This window comes from Dipodomys ordii, unplaced genomic scaffold, assembly GCF_000151885.1.
Source record: "Dipodomys ordii isolate 6190 unplaced genomic scaffold, Dord_2.0 Scaffold8, whole genome shotgun sequence".
In the NCBI taxonomy this organism is placed as follows: domain Eukaryota; kingdom Metazoa; phylum Chordata; class Mammalia; order Rodentia; family Heteromyidae; genus Dipodomys; species Dipodomys ordii.
The window spans coordinates 19,734,748-19,749,149 of NW_012267224.1; the positions used below are offsets into that span (position 1 = coordinate 19,734,748).

Sequence of the window (14,402 nt, forward strand, 5' to 3'; positions counted from 1 at the left end):
TGTCTTCCCAAACTTGGCACAATGTCTGGCACATGTACTCAATAAACATTTGTGGCACAAAGGAATGAACACATGAAGCTGAGATGTCTAGGTGTCACCAAATGAAAATCTCCCTCCACTAATGACCTCAAAAGGAGGATAACAGGAAGAGTCCAAAGCTGAATCAGTGCTTCTCCAGGCAGGTAGGCCCCGAGTCAGTTCTCATCCTGCCTCAGTTATGGCCACAAACTTAACTGTATTACTCCACTCAGAAAGGAACGCAACAAAGGAAATTCACATTTACACATTACACACTTCCATCCACAACCAGTACTGTCCACCAAATCCAGATACTCAGTGTGGCAGCTTAACTAACTTTTGTCAGGACAGAGAGGCTGGGCACAGTGGCTTACAACTACAATCCTATTTAAAAACCTGAGATTAATATGGAGGTTCATAAGACCCCCGTGCCATAGTGTGCCTGTCATCTCAACTATAGCAGTGTGCATAAAATAGGAGGATTCTAGTCCAGGCCCCAGCCCCCGGGGGAGAGGGGGGAGGTGTAAGACCCCTATCTCAAAATACCCAGTGCAAAAAGGGGCTTGGAGGCATTGCTTAGTGAGTGGTACAGTGCCTACCTAGCAAGTAAGCACAAGCCCTAAGTTCAAATCCCAGTGTCTCTAAAAAAAGTCAAACAAAGTCTACTTGAGAAACTCAATTAGGATCAGAGAGAATCAGCAGCAATAATCAAGCAAAGGCTCCCAAGAAGAGGAGCCACACTTTGCCTATTAGGGTCTTCTCTCCTTACTCTAGCAGCCAGAAGTCTCAAGCCAGCGATGTAGATGCTGGAAAGCTTAGAGAAACCTCACCAGAGCCTCTATCTCCCAACATTGCCACATTTCTGGCACGTGACAATCAGATTCCTTTGAATTTTAAAACAGAAATGTTCTAGACTGGAGTCTGCCCAGACAGATTCCTTTCAGACATATTTGGAAATTACATTTAGATACTACTACTCAATTTGTGTTCAGAGGAAAATGCACATTGGGGCCACAAGGCAGAACAAATAGCTCCACCATGGAATAGGCAGAAAAATGGACAAACGCTGAAATTACAAAGGTTCATAGAGTAGAAGGCAGAACAAGAGGAACACAGGTAGGGAACCTCTGGCTAGGACATAAGAAGGTAGTATTCCAGCAAGGTGCCAATAAGTCATGCCTGTAATCTTAGCCATTCAGGAGGCTGAGATCTGAGGATCATGGGCAAAGGTGAGGCACAGACAGGGAAGTCCTGAGACTCTCATCTCCAATTATTACCAAGAAGCTAGAAGTAGAGTTGTGCCTCAAAAATGCTCAGACTCATGCATGTGTACATGTGTACACGTGTGCAGAAGCACACGTACACACACATACACACACAGAAGGGAGTATCCCAAAAGACTAAAGGAAGTGTTTCCTGTGTAGCACCAGGCACAAATTGGCCCTTTAATTAATAAATGTAAGTTCTTCATCCTGTCAGTTGCTTAGCAATCCATGGGCTCTTCTGTATTGATTACATATCCAGGCAAGCAGATTGTTCATTGTGCAGCCTTTAGTACAAAGAACCTCCATTTTCTCATCTCTAAAACAGAAATGATACTACAGAGTTGGAAAGAATCTGACAGAGCAATGAAAAGCTATAAGGCTCTTAGCATAAAGTAAAAGTTCTACAATACTGCTAATATTATTACAATCTGTGAGCTGTAGCTATGACTAGAACATATTCTTATAGTATCACCTATAACTGAAACAAAGGTGAAAAACAGCAATCCCATGAGCAAATCATTCTTAGACTTTCTCTAGCATTCTAGGCTCACCCTAGAAGGCATGATATTGTAAGCTTCCAACCCTCAGACCAAACAGGCTCTCACACATGTCTTGGTTCTGCAGCCTTGACTTCAACAACAATTCCTAGAATCACCAACTCTGAATTGCTAGAGCATGTTGTCTGGGCAGAAAGAGGATGCTGAGAAACAAATGCCAAGCTACATCCATCTCCAAGCCTGACTGCTGAAAGTCTCATTTCAGCCACTCGAATGCCCTTTCTGCTCTTGTAAGACCCTCATCTTTCATTTTGGCATTTGCCTTGTCATTCCTCGGCTATAATTCAAAAATGCTCACTGGTTCCCAGGGCACTTTCAAAATTAGCTCCTTCATAGCTCCTGGGACCCTGGGTGCCTCTACATTCCTAGAAGGCCCCAGGGCACCAGCAGCCCACCCACAATCTCACACTTTGGCCTCGTCTCCACTACTAACTCAATCCCAAGGGCAGGGTGCTCTACATCTCAGGCCCAGATTCTCAGACTTACCAATTTCATGGACCATTAAGCTGCCAAATGAAAATATTCCTGTCACTTCATAAAAGAATCTTACCCAAAACTCAAAAGGGTATAATCTCAGAGAAAAGGGCCTATCTTCTCATTTGAACTCCAATGAACTATATTGTCATCATTAGCACTGTGGTAAGGATGGGGAAAATCTCTCCATCAGATAACAACCCTCCAGCCTACTAGCACTGTGCTTTTCATATACCAGACACTTACTAGTGTCTTTGGAAATCTGGTGTCTTTTTGGAAATGCCACCTCCTATACCAGCAGACAATGCCAAGGCTTTGTTGCAATGGCAACCCTTCTCTCCAGAACGCTGCAAATAATTCCAGTTCATTCCTATAGCTTGCACACTTCTAGCACACTTCCAAAACTGCATTTTTTAGTTAACTAAAAATAACAAAGCCACACTTCCTCCCACCCAAGCATTCCTAAAGCATAGTTGCCAATAAGTACAGCTAAACTTCAGAAACTGCAGGTACTGCCCAGGAGACAAAACTCTGCAACATTTCCACAAGAAGCAAAGGACAGAATGGTTAACTTTATTTTTATAACCACTGTCAAGTCATTAGCAAAAAGTAAAGAAAACTTTTCATGCTTATCTCCATAACTACTAGGGGTTTTTTTTTCCTATTCTCTCTCTTTCTGTCTCTATGAATCTGTATGTTTTATATACCAATAAATCATACATTGGGACTTTTTTCCTAATTATGAAAATAATGTACACCCATTACAGAAGACTATAGAAGATAGAAACATTTTGGAATAAGACAATACAGAAAGAAAATGTCTCTTACAACTCTATATCCAAATACGCCAATGTCTTTTAAAATGTACCAGGCTCCCTAATGTGCCAGTTAGCCAAACTGGAATGATCTTCGCCCCTATACCCTTCCTCTCTTAGAGGTCAAGTGTTTGGGGTCACTGCCCCCATTGCTAATGGAAGTTCAGGAACCCTGGTACCAGTTAGACACTAGAATCACTATGTACTTATAGTCAACCACATAAAAGGTGGAACAGATCTAGCTACTCACCCACCTCACTTAAATATCAATGATACTTTGTTTTGGGGGCAACCTGAAAGCAACATGTAATAAAAACCCCAAATGGAAGCAATAAGAAATAATAATATTTTTTAAAACTACTGGAATTGGGTTCCTTTGCACTCTGTACCATCACCAGTTTGCCAGGAGTGGGGAGAGCTCATGACACTAGGTAGACACTTTCCAGCACTCCTGATGCTGCAGCTGCCCACCAGGCCATCTACCCAGTCTATGTTGGCATTAAGCGACAATGATAATCACATTTCAGAGATCAAGGGCTGCACTTCTAATCAAGGTTAGAAGACAAAGAATAAAACATGGGAAATGCCTGCTAAAATTTCACGAGTGGGTCCAGTAACCAAAGCATAGGATGATGCCCTCTTAGCTTATTTATGAGTCCAAAACAGAAAGTGTCTCCTTTGGAAGATGCTATAAAAGTTTCAAATGTTTAGTGCACTCTACCCAAATCTAATCACTGCCTTATCTCTTACGTAGGCTTGCAGGACCACATAGAGTTCATTTGTGACAAGTTTTATTGTGAATGAAAACTCAAAAAGAGGTAGGAACTGGCCAGAAAGGGAAGGGTAGTGAACAAAATTGAGTCCAGAGTTAGAGAAACAAAATCAGTCTCAACCCCTGCTTCATAGCCCTCTCTCCCCCAAAGGCTACAGCGCAGACTTGGGGACTAGGACAAGGATCCAATAAACACTCAGAGGCTGCACTGTATGGGACTTCTCTCATTGTACAGATGGGGAAACTGAGCCCCGAGAGGTCTCCAAAGTCATACTGTGAATGAATTAAAGTAATGGAGGAAACAGACCCAGGAGGTAACTGTGTGGTGTCCCTGTCTGGTGCTCTTTCCACCAAAACCCAGGCTCTTATTATAGTCTATCGCTCTGTCTGACAAGCCATTTCTGCCAAAGACATGCTATCAACATACATCAACATTACAGAATGTGCACTAATAACACTTTAATATTAAAACGTGTAATTTAAGTTTATCATCCTTACATTTAATTTTATTTGCTAGTACTACAACATTGCTGGAAGTAAATGAACACAGAATGGTTTGAGAATATGAATGGAAGCTTCTTAAAAGCATTCCAATCATTCTGAAAACATGCTGTTCCTATCAAATCTAATCCTAAATAACAAATTAAAGATGTTTTTGCAAGAGAATACTTGGTGAATAATAATGGAATTGAAAGTATTCTCCTATAACATAAAACTTTAAAGTGAAAAATTGCTGGGAAATGAAGAATGCCCACCCCTTGAGGGGTACAATGTTTCTTAGGAAACTGATATGCATGTAAAAATGCTGACAATGTAAGATAATATATGTTAAGAATTTAGCATCTGCCAGGTGCCAGTGGTTCACGCCTGCAAACCTAGCTACTCAGGAGGCTGAGATATGAGAGCCTGCCTGACAAACAATCAGCAAAAAGTCAGAGGTGAAGGTGTGTGGCTTAAGTGGTAGAGTGGCAGGCATTAGTAGAAAAAGCCAAGCAAGAGTTCAAGACCTTGAGTTGGAGCCTTGACTCTTGATATATAATAACCATTCAACAAATTCTCGTTTCTTTATCCAGGGTAGGAAAATAAGTATTATCCACATAACTAGTGGTAACTTAATACTTTCCTAAGATCTAACTTATGATGTTATGTCATGAGGGTATTAAAGTGTAACTAAAAAAAAGTAGACACACAAGATTCCAATTTTCCTAAAAGATTAAGTTTAGATCATCAGTAATCAGGATAACTAACATAACATTATTCTAATATCATTGCAAGACTTCCAAGAGTTTTTACTGTAAACAATGTTTGTAATCAGCGTTGCTTGTTGCTTTCTGATGGCAAAACAAAAGTATCAAAAAGTTGAAAGATTACATAAAAAGTAAGGGTTTTAGCCAGGTACCAGTGGCTCACACCTATGATCCTAGCAACTCAGGAGGCTGAGATCTGAGGATCACAGTTCAAAGCCAGCCTGGGCAAGAAAGTCCGTTAAGACTCCTATCTCCAATAAATCACCAGAAAACTGGAAGTGGTGCTGTGGCTCAACTGGTAGAGTGCTTGCCTTGAGCTGAAGAACTCAGGGACAGCACCCTGGTCCAGAGTTCAAGCCCTATGACAAAAAAAAAAGTAAGAGTTTTAAAGTATTTATATGTTTCCATATGTGGTTTCTTGCAATATTTACTGGTCTTTTCCCAAATAACATTGTAGCCAGCTATTACTCCAGCTAAGTACACAAGGCTGTTATATTTTATCTCCTCAACTTTCTCAAGTACCACTTTATAAGGTTTTTCTGACTCCTCTGAGGTGAATTATTTAAAGTATCCATTTGAAGAAGGACTGAAAGTGTAAAACATAGGAATCTTCTCTGGAAATGTGTTTCAACCTGAGTCCTTTTTCAAAGGCTCTGAGCACATACCTAAGGTCACAGTTTATGAGGAATTTTTGGATTCATCTAGTAATCTAGTACATCAATAACACCTGGCCTGTAACAGAAATCTTACACCTGTGGTGCCCCCGCCCCTCACAGACACCTGTATTCTCTCTGCCTACAGGGTCCCTATCCTAAGTCAAATGTCATCCTTTCAAAAGGATGCCTTTCCCAGGATTCTGATAAACTGTTGAACAATTCTGCTTTCACTCAACGAATTGAAAACAAGGCCATACCAGCTGCCTAGGTTCATAAAGAACTCATCCTTCCAGGGTTCTGTCTGCTTCAGGAGTTCTTAAAGGCCAACCACACAAATTTAGATAACATAGCCATTTGAGAACAAGATTTGTAATTCAAATGCATGACAAAAAAAATAAAGAGTAAAAGATTTCAGAGCAAATTCAGATGCCACTTTTTTTAAAGTCAAGAACAAATGACCAAATAATGCCAGACGCCCTCCCAAAGTTTCCTTCTTGAAATTCAAATGTCACTGCTGATATCATTTTATGAGAATTCTTGTCCCTTAAGTCATCAGGCACAATGTAAAACCAAGGACTGAGAACTTCTGACAACTAACCCAAGAGTCCTGGTCTTCTAGATCTTTTACAATGACCTAATTTTCTCAAATTCGGCTCCCCCCAATCACTCAATCCCGTCAAAAGAAAAAGGGAAAGGAAAAGACTGTGACCCGTCGTGGCTCTAAAACTGTGCAAAACTTGTCTCCAAAACGGTCCCAACTCTGTCTGATTTCTCCAATTATTTTTAATTCATGCCCCTAGGCCTTTTGCCCCCCGACCTCTTGCTTCTAGACTTCTTCACCGACGTGAGACCACCTTTTATTGTTTCTATGGGACTACGCATCCCCTCCTCCGTCCAGGTCTGTCGCACAAATGTCATCTCTGGCGTTCCACCCTCCATTCGGCCGGGCGTGCAGCAGAAGGGCTTTGGGGACCCAGTGGCCAGCTTCCCTAATTTGGGCCCCTATGCACAGACATTTTTCCCCGTGCATACGCTGTGTGCCTTCGAGGGGGGAATGAACTTTTCCCCCGTTCTTTCTCTCGGCAGCTGCTCCGCGCCCCGGGAGGAGCGAGCGCGGCGTCCAAGTCCCCGGCAGGCGCGCGCTGCCTCCGGGAGGCACAGCCCCGCCGCCCGGCGGAGGCCGGTGCCAGGGCAAGGGGGTGTGCGCGCTCCGCCGCCCGCGCCACCCTCGCCGGTCCCCCGCGGTCCCCTCCCGGGCGCACCGCTCCGACCCTGAGCCCTCACCCCAGGCCCCGCAGAGCAGGGGCGGCGGAGGGATGCCAGTCCAGGAGGGAGCCCGCAGTCGCCGGCCCTGCAGCGCGGGCGCAGGGCGCACGGACTCCGCAGCGGCTGCCGGCTGCAGATGCGGCCGCAGCTGCTGCAGCTGGGGCTGCGGCTGGGCGGCGGCGGCGCGGACCGCGTAGCCCTGGGGCCGAGAGAAGAGGAGCAGCCACGGGGGAGACACGCGCAGCCACTGGCCGCCTGCCGCTGCCCCTGCCCGGGTCTCTCCCAGCCTTCCAGGGGCGACTCCCCGAGTCCCGGGCAAGGGCCGGGAGGAAAGCGGGACTCACCAGGTGCGCGCACGGCACTCGCCTCAGCTCGGCTCGGCTCCGGCGCCCAGCGGCTCTGCTACAGCGTCGCCCTCCTCCGAGCGCCCGAATCGGCCGCGGGCGCCGCGCACCAGCTTCCTACTTGAGAGCGGCCGGGGCTCCGGGACTGAGCATGCCCAGTGCGGCCCGGCGAGCCCCGCGCAGGCAGGCGGCGCCGGCGAGATTCCACTTCTCCAGGCTTTGGAGGCGGCTGCGCCAAGGAGAGGCTGGAGAGGCCCGGCAGCGCGGGGGCCGAGCCGAGGAAGGCGGGGCCGGGGGCGGGCGCCGGGGCGGAAGGGGGCGGGCCGCGCTCCCAGGGCGACCCCTGCAGGCCGAGGCTGCGGCGGCCGCGCTGCGGGCATCTCCCGAGAAGAGCGCTGGCGGGCGAGGGTGCCAGGGCCAGACCCAGAGGTGCGAGATCGCCCTGCGGCCTGGCGTCCGTCTGCACTGCAAGGCAGTTGGATAACAGCAGTGCAGGCTTGCTTTTTCTCCCACACGTGTGTCCCCAGATTAAGAGGTGAGAGTTGCCCATGACCATCCCTGCGCAAAGTTAGTAAGACCTTCTCCTTCTACTGCCTTCTTAGGCCCATCCCCAGACCCCCCCCCCACACACACACACCATCCGTCCACCTAGAAATTCACAGCAAGATGACTCCAGGGGAGAACTGTACCTGATTTTAAAAAAAAAGATAAATAAAACTAAAAATAAAAGCATATTAGCCAGGTGTCCGTGGCTCACACCTGTAATCCTAGCTACTCAGGAGGCTAAGATATGAGGATCGTGGTTCGAAACCAGCCAGTCTGTGAGACTCTTATCTCCAGTAAACTACTCGAAAAAGCCAGACATGGTGCTGTAGCTCTAGTTGAGCGCTAGCTAGCCTTGAGCACAAAAAGGCTCAAGGACAGCACCCAAGCCCTGAGTTCAAGCCCCAGAACCGGTAAAAATAAAATAAAATGAAGTAAAATAAAAGTGTAATTTCCTTTCTACTCCCTTGATTTATAATAACTCCACTTGTAGCCCGGCAGGTAAAGCCCTAATCAAAGTGAATTCTTTTTTTTTTTCAGTGTGGATTCTTTAGAAGCAGCGAACAGTGCTGTACTCAAGCACTGCCAATGGACCATCTCCAAAGTACCTTCGGATTATTGTGCCCATGGCACTGGCAGTGACTGGAGCCCGAATCAGACTCATCCTGACGGCTTGCTGGGTCTCAAAGAGTGCCATCGAGTACGTGGTGGGGCCTGCACCTGTGTAGCTGCAAGTTCACGGTCTGAGGGACCGCACCTACAGGACTCTACAGAGGGGCAGGAAGGAGGGAGAGATCTCTACCTGCCATCTCCTTAAAAGATCATCCTAACAGTACTTTGGTTGTAACTATAAGGTGACAGCATCTTCTCCGAACCTTCAGAAATGCAGTCCTCTTTCCTTAAATAATAAGCTAGCACTCCCCGGGTCCTTGTTCCTGTGTGCCTTCTGCAGTGCCAATGAAGTTACTTCCTCACTCCCTTGGCCCCCTGAAGTTACTGAGGAGTCCCAGGGTTATTATCAGTCTCTGCCCTCACGGTGTTCCCGGCCCGGCAGGACATCTATCCCACAGTCACTGAGAAGCATCGTCCACTCCGGGGGCCGCCAGAGCACAGCGGAGCCCAGACACGGCCTCCGCGCGGGGCTGACAGCCAGGTGCGGCCTCCACGCCAGCGTTTTCTGGCGTTGGCATCCTCCGATCACTTCCCGCACACCCGGCTGGACGCCAGCCATCGCAGTGCCCAGCAGGGTCACCGATTTCCCCCCAAGCCCATCAGCGAGCAATCCTGGGGCTCTCTGCACCCCAAGGTGGGCCTAAGGGGCCCGCGGGTCGTGGAGGACCGGGGGCTACAGCTGAGTTAGGGAAACACGCGTGGGCAAAGCCGCTTGGTTCGAGGCCCAAGGAGGAAATCGACCCAAGCTCGTCCGGCCAGGCAGCGGCAGCAGCAGCAGCCATCCAGACCCGTCTTCTCCCACCGCCCTCCATTCCCTCCGACTCCGTGGCCCTCAGGAGCCCCGCCCTGCCACCCTTTTCTCTGGGGGGGGTCCCGGGGCGATGAGCAGCGCCCGCCCCTCCCGGCTGAGTCTCGGCAGGACCGGGAGGAAAACCCGCGGTGGAGTCTACGGCGGGCGGGGCGGGGCGGGGTGGGGCTGGGTGACGCGCGCAGGCGCAGTGGCCGCCAGGTTGGGCGGAGGAGGCGCCCAGCCCCACACCTGATGCAATCCGCCCTCGGGAAGAGGCCGGGCGGCCGGGCTCACCCGGGGGACGCCTGCGCCCCCCGCCCCGCCCAGCGTTGCAAGCTCCCCGACCCGCCGGGGCGGCCGCGTCCCAGCCATCCGCCAGGGACCCGCGGAGTCACCTCCCGAGCCGGCACGACCCTTGGATGCCCTGAGTGGTGACGTCGGGAAGGCCGCGCGGTGGTCGGCGGCCACCGAGGACGTGGCCTGAACCCCTTGCGCGGGGCCGGGCGGGGACGGCGGGGCAGCTCCGAGCCGCCTGGGCTTCCTTCCTCCGCCGGGCCAGGCCCAGCATCGCCGGTGCGGGACAGTGCGGGGCGGGGTGGGGGGAGTTCCCCCCCCCCCCCGCTTTCCCGTCTGTCTTGCTAACTATGGGATAAGCCAGCCCGGCAGCATAAAGCCTTGCACCGTGCATTTTGTTTTATGAATAAGTAATTGCCTTCTCTGTATCTCCTGGTGAACTTTGCAAAGAAAATCGCTGCTCCTTTTACCACCGCAGGCAACTTTGATGGCTGTGGTGAGTGGGGTTTTCCCCCTGGTGCTGACTCACCCGTGAATGTATTCCAAGAATGCGCTGAGAGCGAGGTCCGTAAAGCACGTGAAAATTACCTCTGAGGCCAAAAGTCCTCTTCACATGGGAGAAGTGAGAAAGACAGGCATTTTAGTGGGAAGGATATGAGAGACCATTCTAGAATGAAGTCAAGACCAAGTTTTAGATTTTACACAGGTATCTCCCTGGAGGCCCCTCTGGGGCCTTTAAATAACTTTAGAGCAAACAAATCAAGCAGAACCGACATCTGAATCCTGGTTTCTCAGAATTCTAGTGGAGGAAAATAATAAATTCCAAGAGTATTAAAATACTGGTTTGTTCTTATTGTTGATTTTCTAAGGGTATTTTTGTTGTTGGGGGGTTGTTTTTGTTTAAGTTTTTGTTTTGGGAATTCCATACATAGCCTAGGTTGGGTTTGAACTCAATCTTCCTGCCTCAGTCTCCAGAGAGTGCTGGGATTACAGATATACTTCACCCACTTTGATTTACAATACTGTGTTTTAGTCTAAACAGTACAGTGTAGAAAGTGGTATCAACGTATACAATCTTATTGTTTTTTCTTGTGAAGACACTAGGCCTTGATGGACAACTATACAACCACTTCTAAGATAAACCAACGTTTGAACAGCATGAATTTCTTCAAAACTAAAACGTCAAGAAATCTTTTGTACCTACATTTAGCACTTCTACTATTTTACTTGATCAAGTAGTAATGAACTCTTGGAGGCTCAATCAAAGGAATTTCAATGATCACAACAAAAGAGCAGGGTCACAGTTTGCATTTGTGATGATTTAAGATACTTTAACAATAGAGAAATCAAAAGAAAATACACAAATGGCTGGAAAATTCATGCTCGTGATGCTAAGAATTAACTTCAGAAACTACCTTTAAAAAAAAAAACTTGATAAATGTGCGCTTCTTTTTGGAATGTTCTGACATTTGGGGATCTGAGAAAATACCTTCCACATAAGCAAAAAATAGAGTTGAGTAAATGTCAATACACAGAAGTGTGAAGTACAAACTTATCATAAAGTACCGATTACAGAATAGGTAGTTTTTGCTGAGTGTTTAGCATGTGCCAGCAACTGCCTAGGTGTTTTACATGGGTTATTTATTTAGCATCATCCTCACAACTCCTTCCCAGGAAGGTACTGTTGTACCCCTATTTTACCCAGGGAAAGTAAGGCTTGAGAATATGAAGAAAGTAAAGGTACAACCTGCGTGGTAGCAGAACTGGAATTGGAACCTAGGAAGTTTGCCTGGAGCTTGTGTATGGATATGTTTGTTTGTTTCAGTGGCAGAGTCTCACTATGTAGCCTACACTGGCCCTGTGATCTTCCTGCTTCAGCTTCTGAAGTGCTGGGATTACAGATGTGTGCAACCATGCTCAGCAATGTTTGTGCTCTTAAATAACACTTAACTTGGCATCAAAAAATAGCAATGTGGAAAAAGTGATTATGATTTTGGTCTTCCAAAGAAAGAAAATGGAGTAGAGTCCTAGCTTTTGGGAAGTTGAGGAGGAGGATCTCAAATTTGAAGCTAGTTTGGGTAAACAAACAACAACAAGAACAAGTGAGGAGTCTACTCACTTTCCTTCCTTTTAAAGTCAAAATCTGGTCAAAATAAGTTTATATTAGGTTGTAGGCAAGAACTCCTGCTGACTAGTGAATTGTGGTCTCCAAACTTAGTACCAACAGGTAAGTACCAACTTACCTACAGATGATGAGGTGGATGAGCACATATTTAGTAGCTTTTTTCAGTGGTACAGCCAAGCCTCTTTTTCAACAGCTACTCTTCCTGGCTGATTCCTCTAGTCCAGAACTGTGCAATATGATAGTCATTAGCCATGCAAACTTACTTTCAAATTAATTAAAATCAATCAGAATTAATGAGGAAGTTCACTGACCTAACTAACTCCATTTTGTCCCTCTCTGCTGCATTAACCTTTCATTTCCTCTGAGTCTCTCTCACACATAGTCACCTTGAGACTCCAGGAAAGATAGGATCGATGAATAAATACCTAGTGGCAAACACTGAAACTGCTCTCTAGTAAACAAAGAACAATGCCTACAACCCTCCTGAGATGACCAACCCCATCACATATTTGACTGAGATCAATCATACCTCTTCCCCTTGCCCCTAACTCCTCCCAAACTTAAGTATTATTAAACTTAAGTATTACTAAAAGTAATACACCAGTCCCACAAAGATAATCCTAGGATAATTCAATAATTTTTGTCTATACTACTGGGATCAACTAAATAATCTCCTTTCTCCACTGTTCACCAGTGCTTGTATCATTGATTGGTGTATGGGGATGGATGACTGAGCCTCACCCAGTTAAGACTCCCAAGGCTACAGCTTTTTTACCCTAAAACTCCAGTTCCACGAGCATTTCACTTCCTGGCCACAGAGGCACATTTCAAGGGCTTCAGAGCCCTCTGGGTCCTGTATTGGTCCAGGCAAATGATTAACATCAGCATCACAACCACCGTCCCGGGAGGTACTATGCAGAAAACAGCACTGGACAGTGCGGTGCTACTGTGGTCCCCATCCCAACAGGACTTCCATCTCTTCATCCTGTGCTATTCCTAGGAGGACTGTGCTTTATGGTATATCTTCCCCTCAAGCTTCAATTCTGTTTCTCCAAATTAAAATGATCAGAGTGTGGAATCTTATGGTGGAAAGAACATTGGCCTTGGAGTTTTAGTTATATTTGATAATCTGGCTCTCACTAGTTGTAACCTTGGGGCAAGTATTGTTAACCTCACTGGACTACCATGTTTATGTATAAAATGGGTATTTTAATCTATTCATCATTGGTTTGTTTAGGACTAAAAGAAATAACAGATATAAAAAATTCCAGCAAGCATACAGGTAGTATGGATTCCTTCCTTCCATTCTTATTTCAGCTAATGATATCACCAATTACTCAGGTTTCTAAACTGGGAATTTCAGTCATTTTCAATTCTTCCTTCCTCCTTAAGCACCCACATCAAATTAGTCATCTAGCCCTGGTGCCTCCACCTCAAGGCTGTCTCTGAAATCTGGGCCCTCTCTCTGTCCCCACTCCCACTTTCCTTGTGGGCTTTTCCTGCACTATTTTATAATCCTGCTGACTGGCCTCCATGGCACCCATCACTCCCAGTCTCCGTCCCCCTGTTGCCTTCCAACATAAGATGCTAGTGATGTCATCCTTCTCCCTTAACCCCCCTGAGGGCTTCAGTTTCGTAAGGATAAACCCTTAACTACTACATCTCTTTTTCGCATATGTGTGTCAATCCTGGGGTCTGAACTCAAGGCCTGGGCACTGTCTTCAAGCTTTTTTTGCTCAAGGCTAGCGCTCTACTACTTGAACCACAGCTCTGGTTCCAGTTCTTCTAGTAGTTTATTGGAGATAAGAGTCTCATGGACTTTTCTTGCCTAAGCTGGCTTCAGACTGTGATTCTCAGATCTCAGCCTCATGTGTAGTTAGGATTACAGGTGTGAGCCACTGGGGCCCGGCTAACTCCTAGGTCTTAGTCCTGGAACAAAGTCCTTGCTCACTTTTAAATCCACATTTGGACTCATCTGCCAACTTCCTTTCAGCCATCTCTTGCCAGCCTCTCCTCTTTGTGGACCTCCATGAACATACTCCACACCTATGCAACTCATGCACATAAGATTCTTGCAACATGGCACGGCCTTTCCTGTCTTTGCAGGGTGTACTAACAAGCACTTTTATATCTTCTTTATCTGCCAAAATTCTACTTTCTAAGGTTTAGTTCAAATATTGCTGAATCTGAAGATGTTTTAGGCTTCAGGCCCAAACTCCTGGGCTTCCACATGTCAGGTCCAGCTACTTTCCCCCATGTGCTAAAGTAAGAGACATGCTAAGGGCACAGAAAGATTTGTTATGTGTCATGGGTGTGCCACAGGAAGACAGCACCTGTGTTCATCTTCAGCCATCTTTGGGATATAAATCTGAGTTATAGGTTCAAATAGACAAAGAACTGGAAGAGGTAGGAGATAGAGAGATGCATAATTATTACAGTCCTGATCAAAGATGTGTCCCAGTGGTCAAAGGTGGTTGCAGATGGTCTGACAGTCTTTTGTTTCAGAATTGATCAGCTAAGACCTGGCTGACCATTATCTCTGCCTTTGTTCTCCAGTTTCTGGA

General features: G+C 46.7%; 1 protein-coding gene across 6 annotated transcripts in view; it reads right to left on the minus strand.

Annotated features, from left to right (window-relative positions):
* The window catches only part of Apbb2 (amyloid beta (A4) precursor protein-binding, family B, member 2), a 278,787-nt gene extending 271,253 nt beyond the window's left edge, over positions 1-7,534 (minus strand). For all 6 annotated transcript variants that reach the window (XM_013009102.1, XM_013009101.1, XM_013009104.1 and 3 more), the window contains exon 1: positions 7,415-7,534. The gene's annotated coding sequence lies outside the window, so the exon portion shown is untranslated. The remainder of the gene's footprint in view (positions 1-7,414) is intronic.
* Between the last annotated feature and the right edge of the window lie 6,868 nt (positions 7,535-14,402).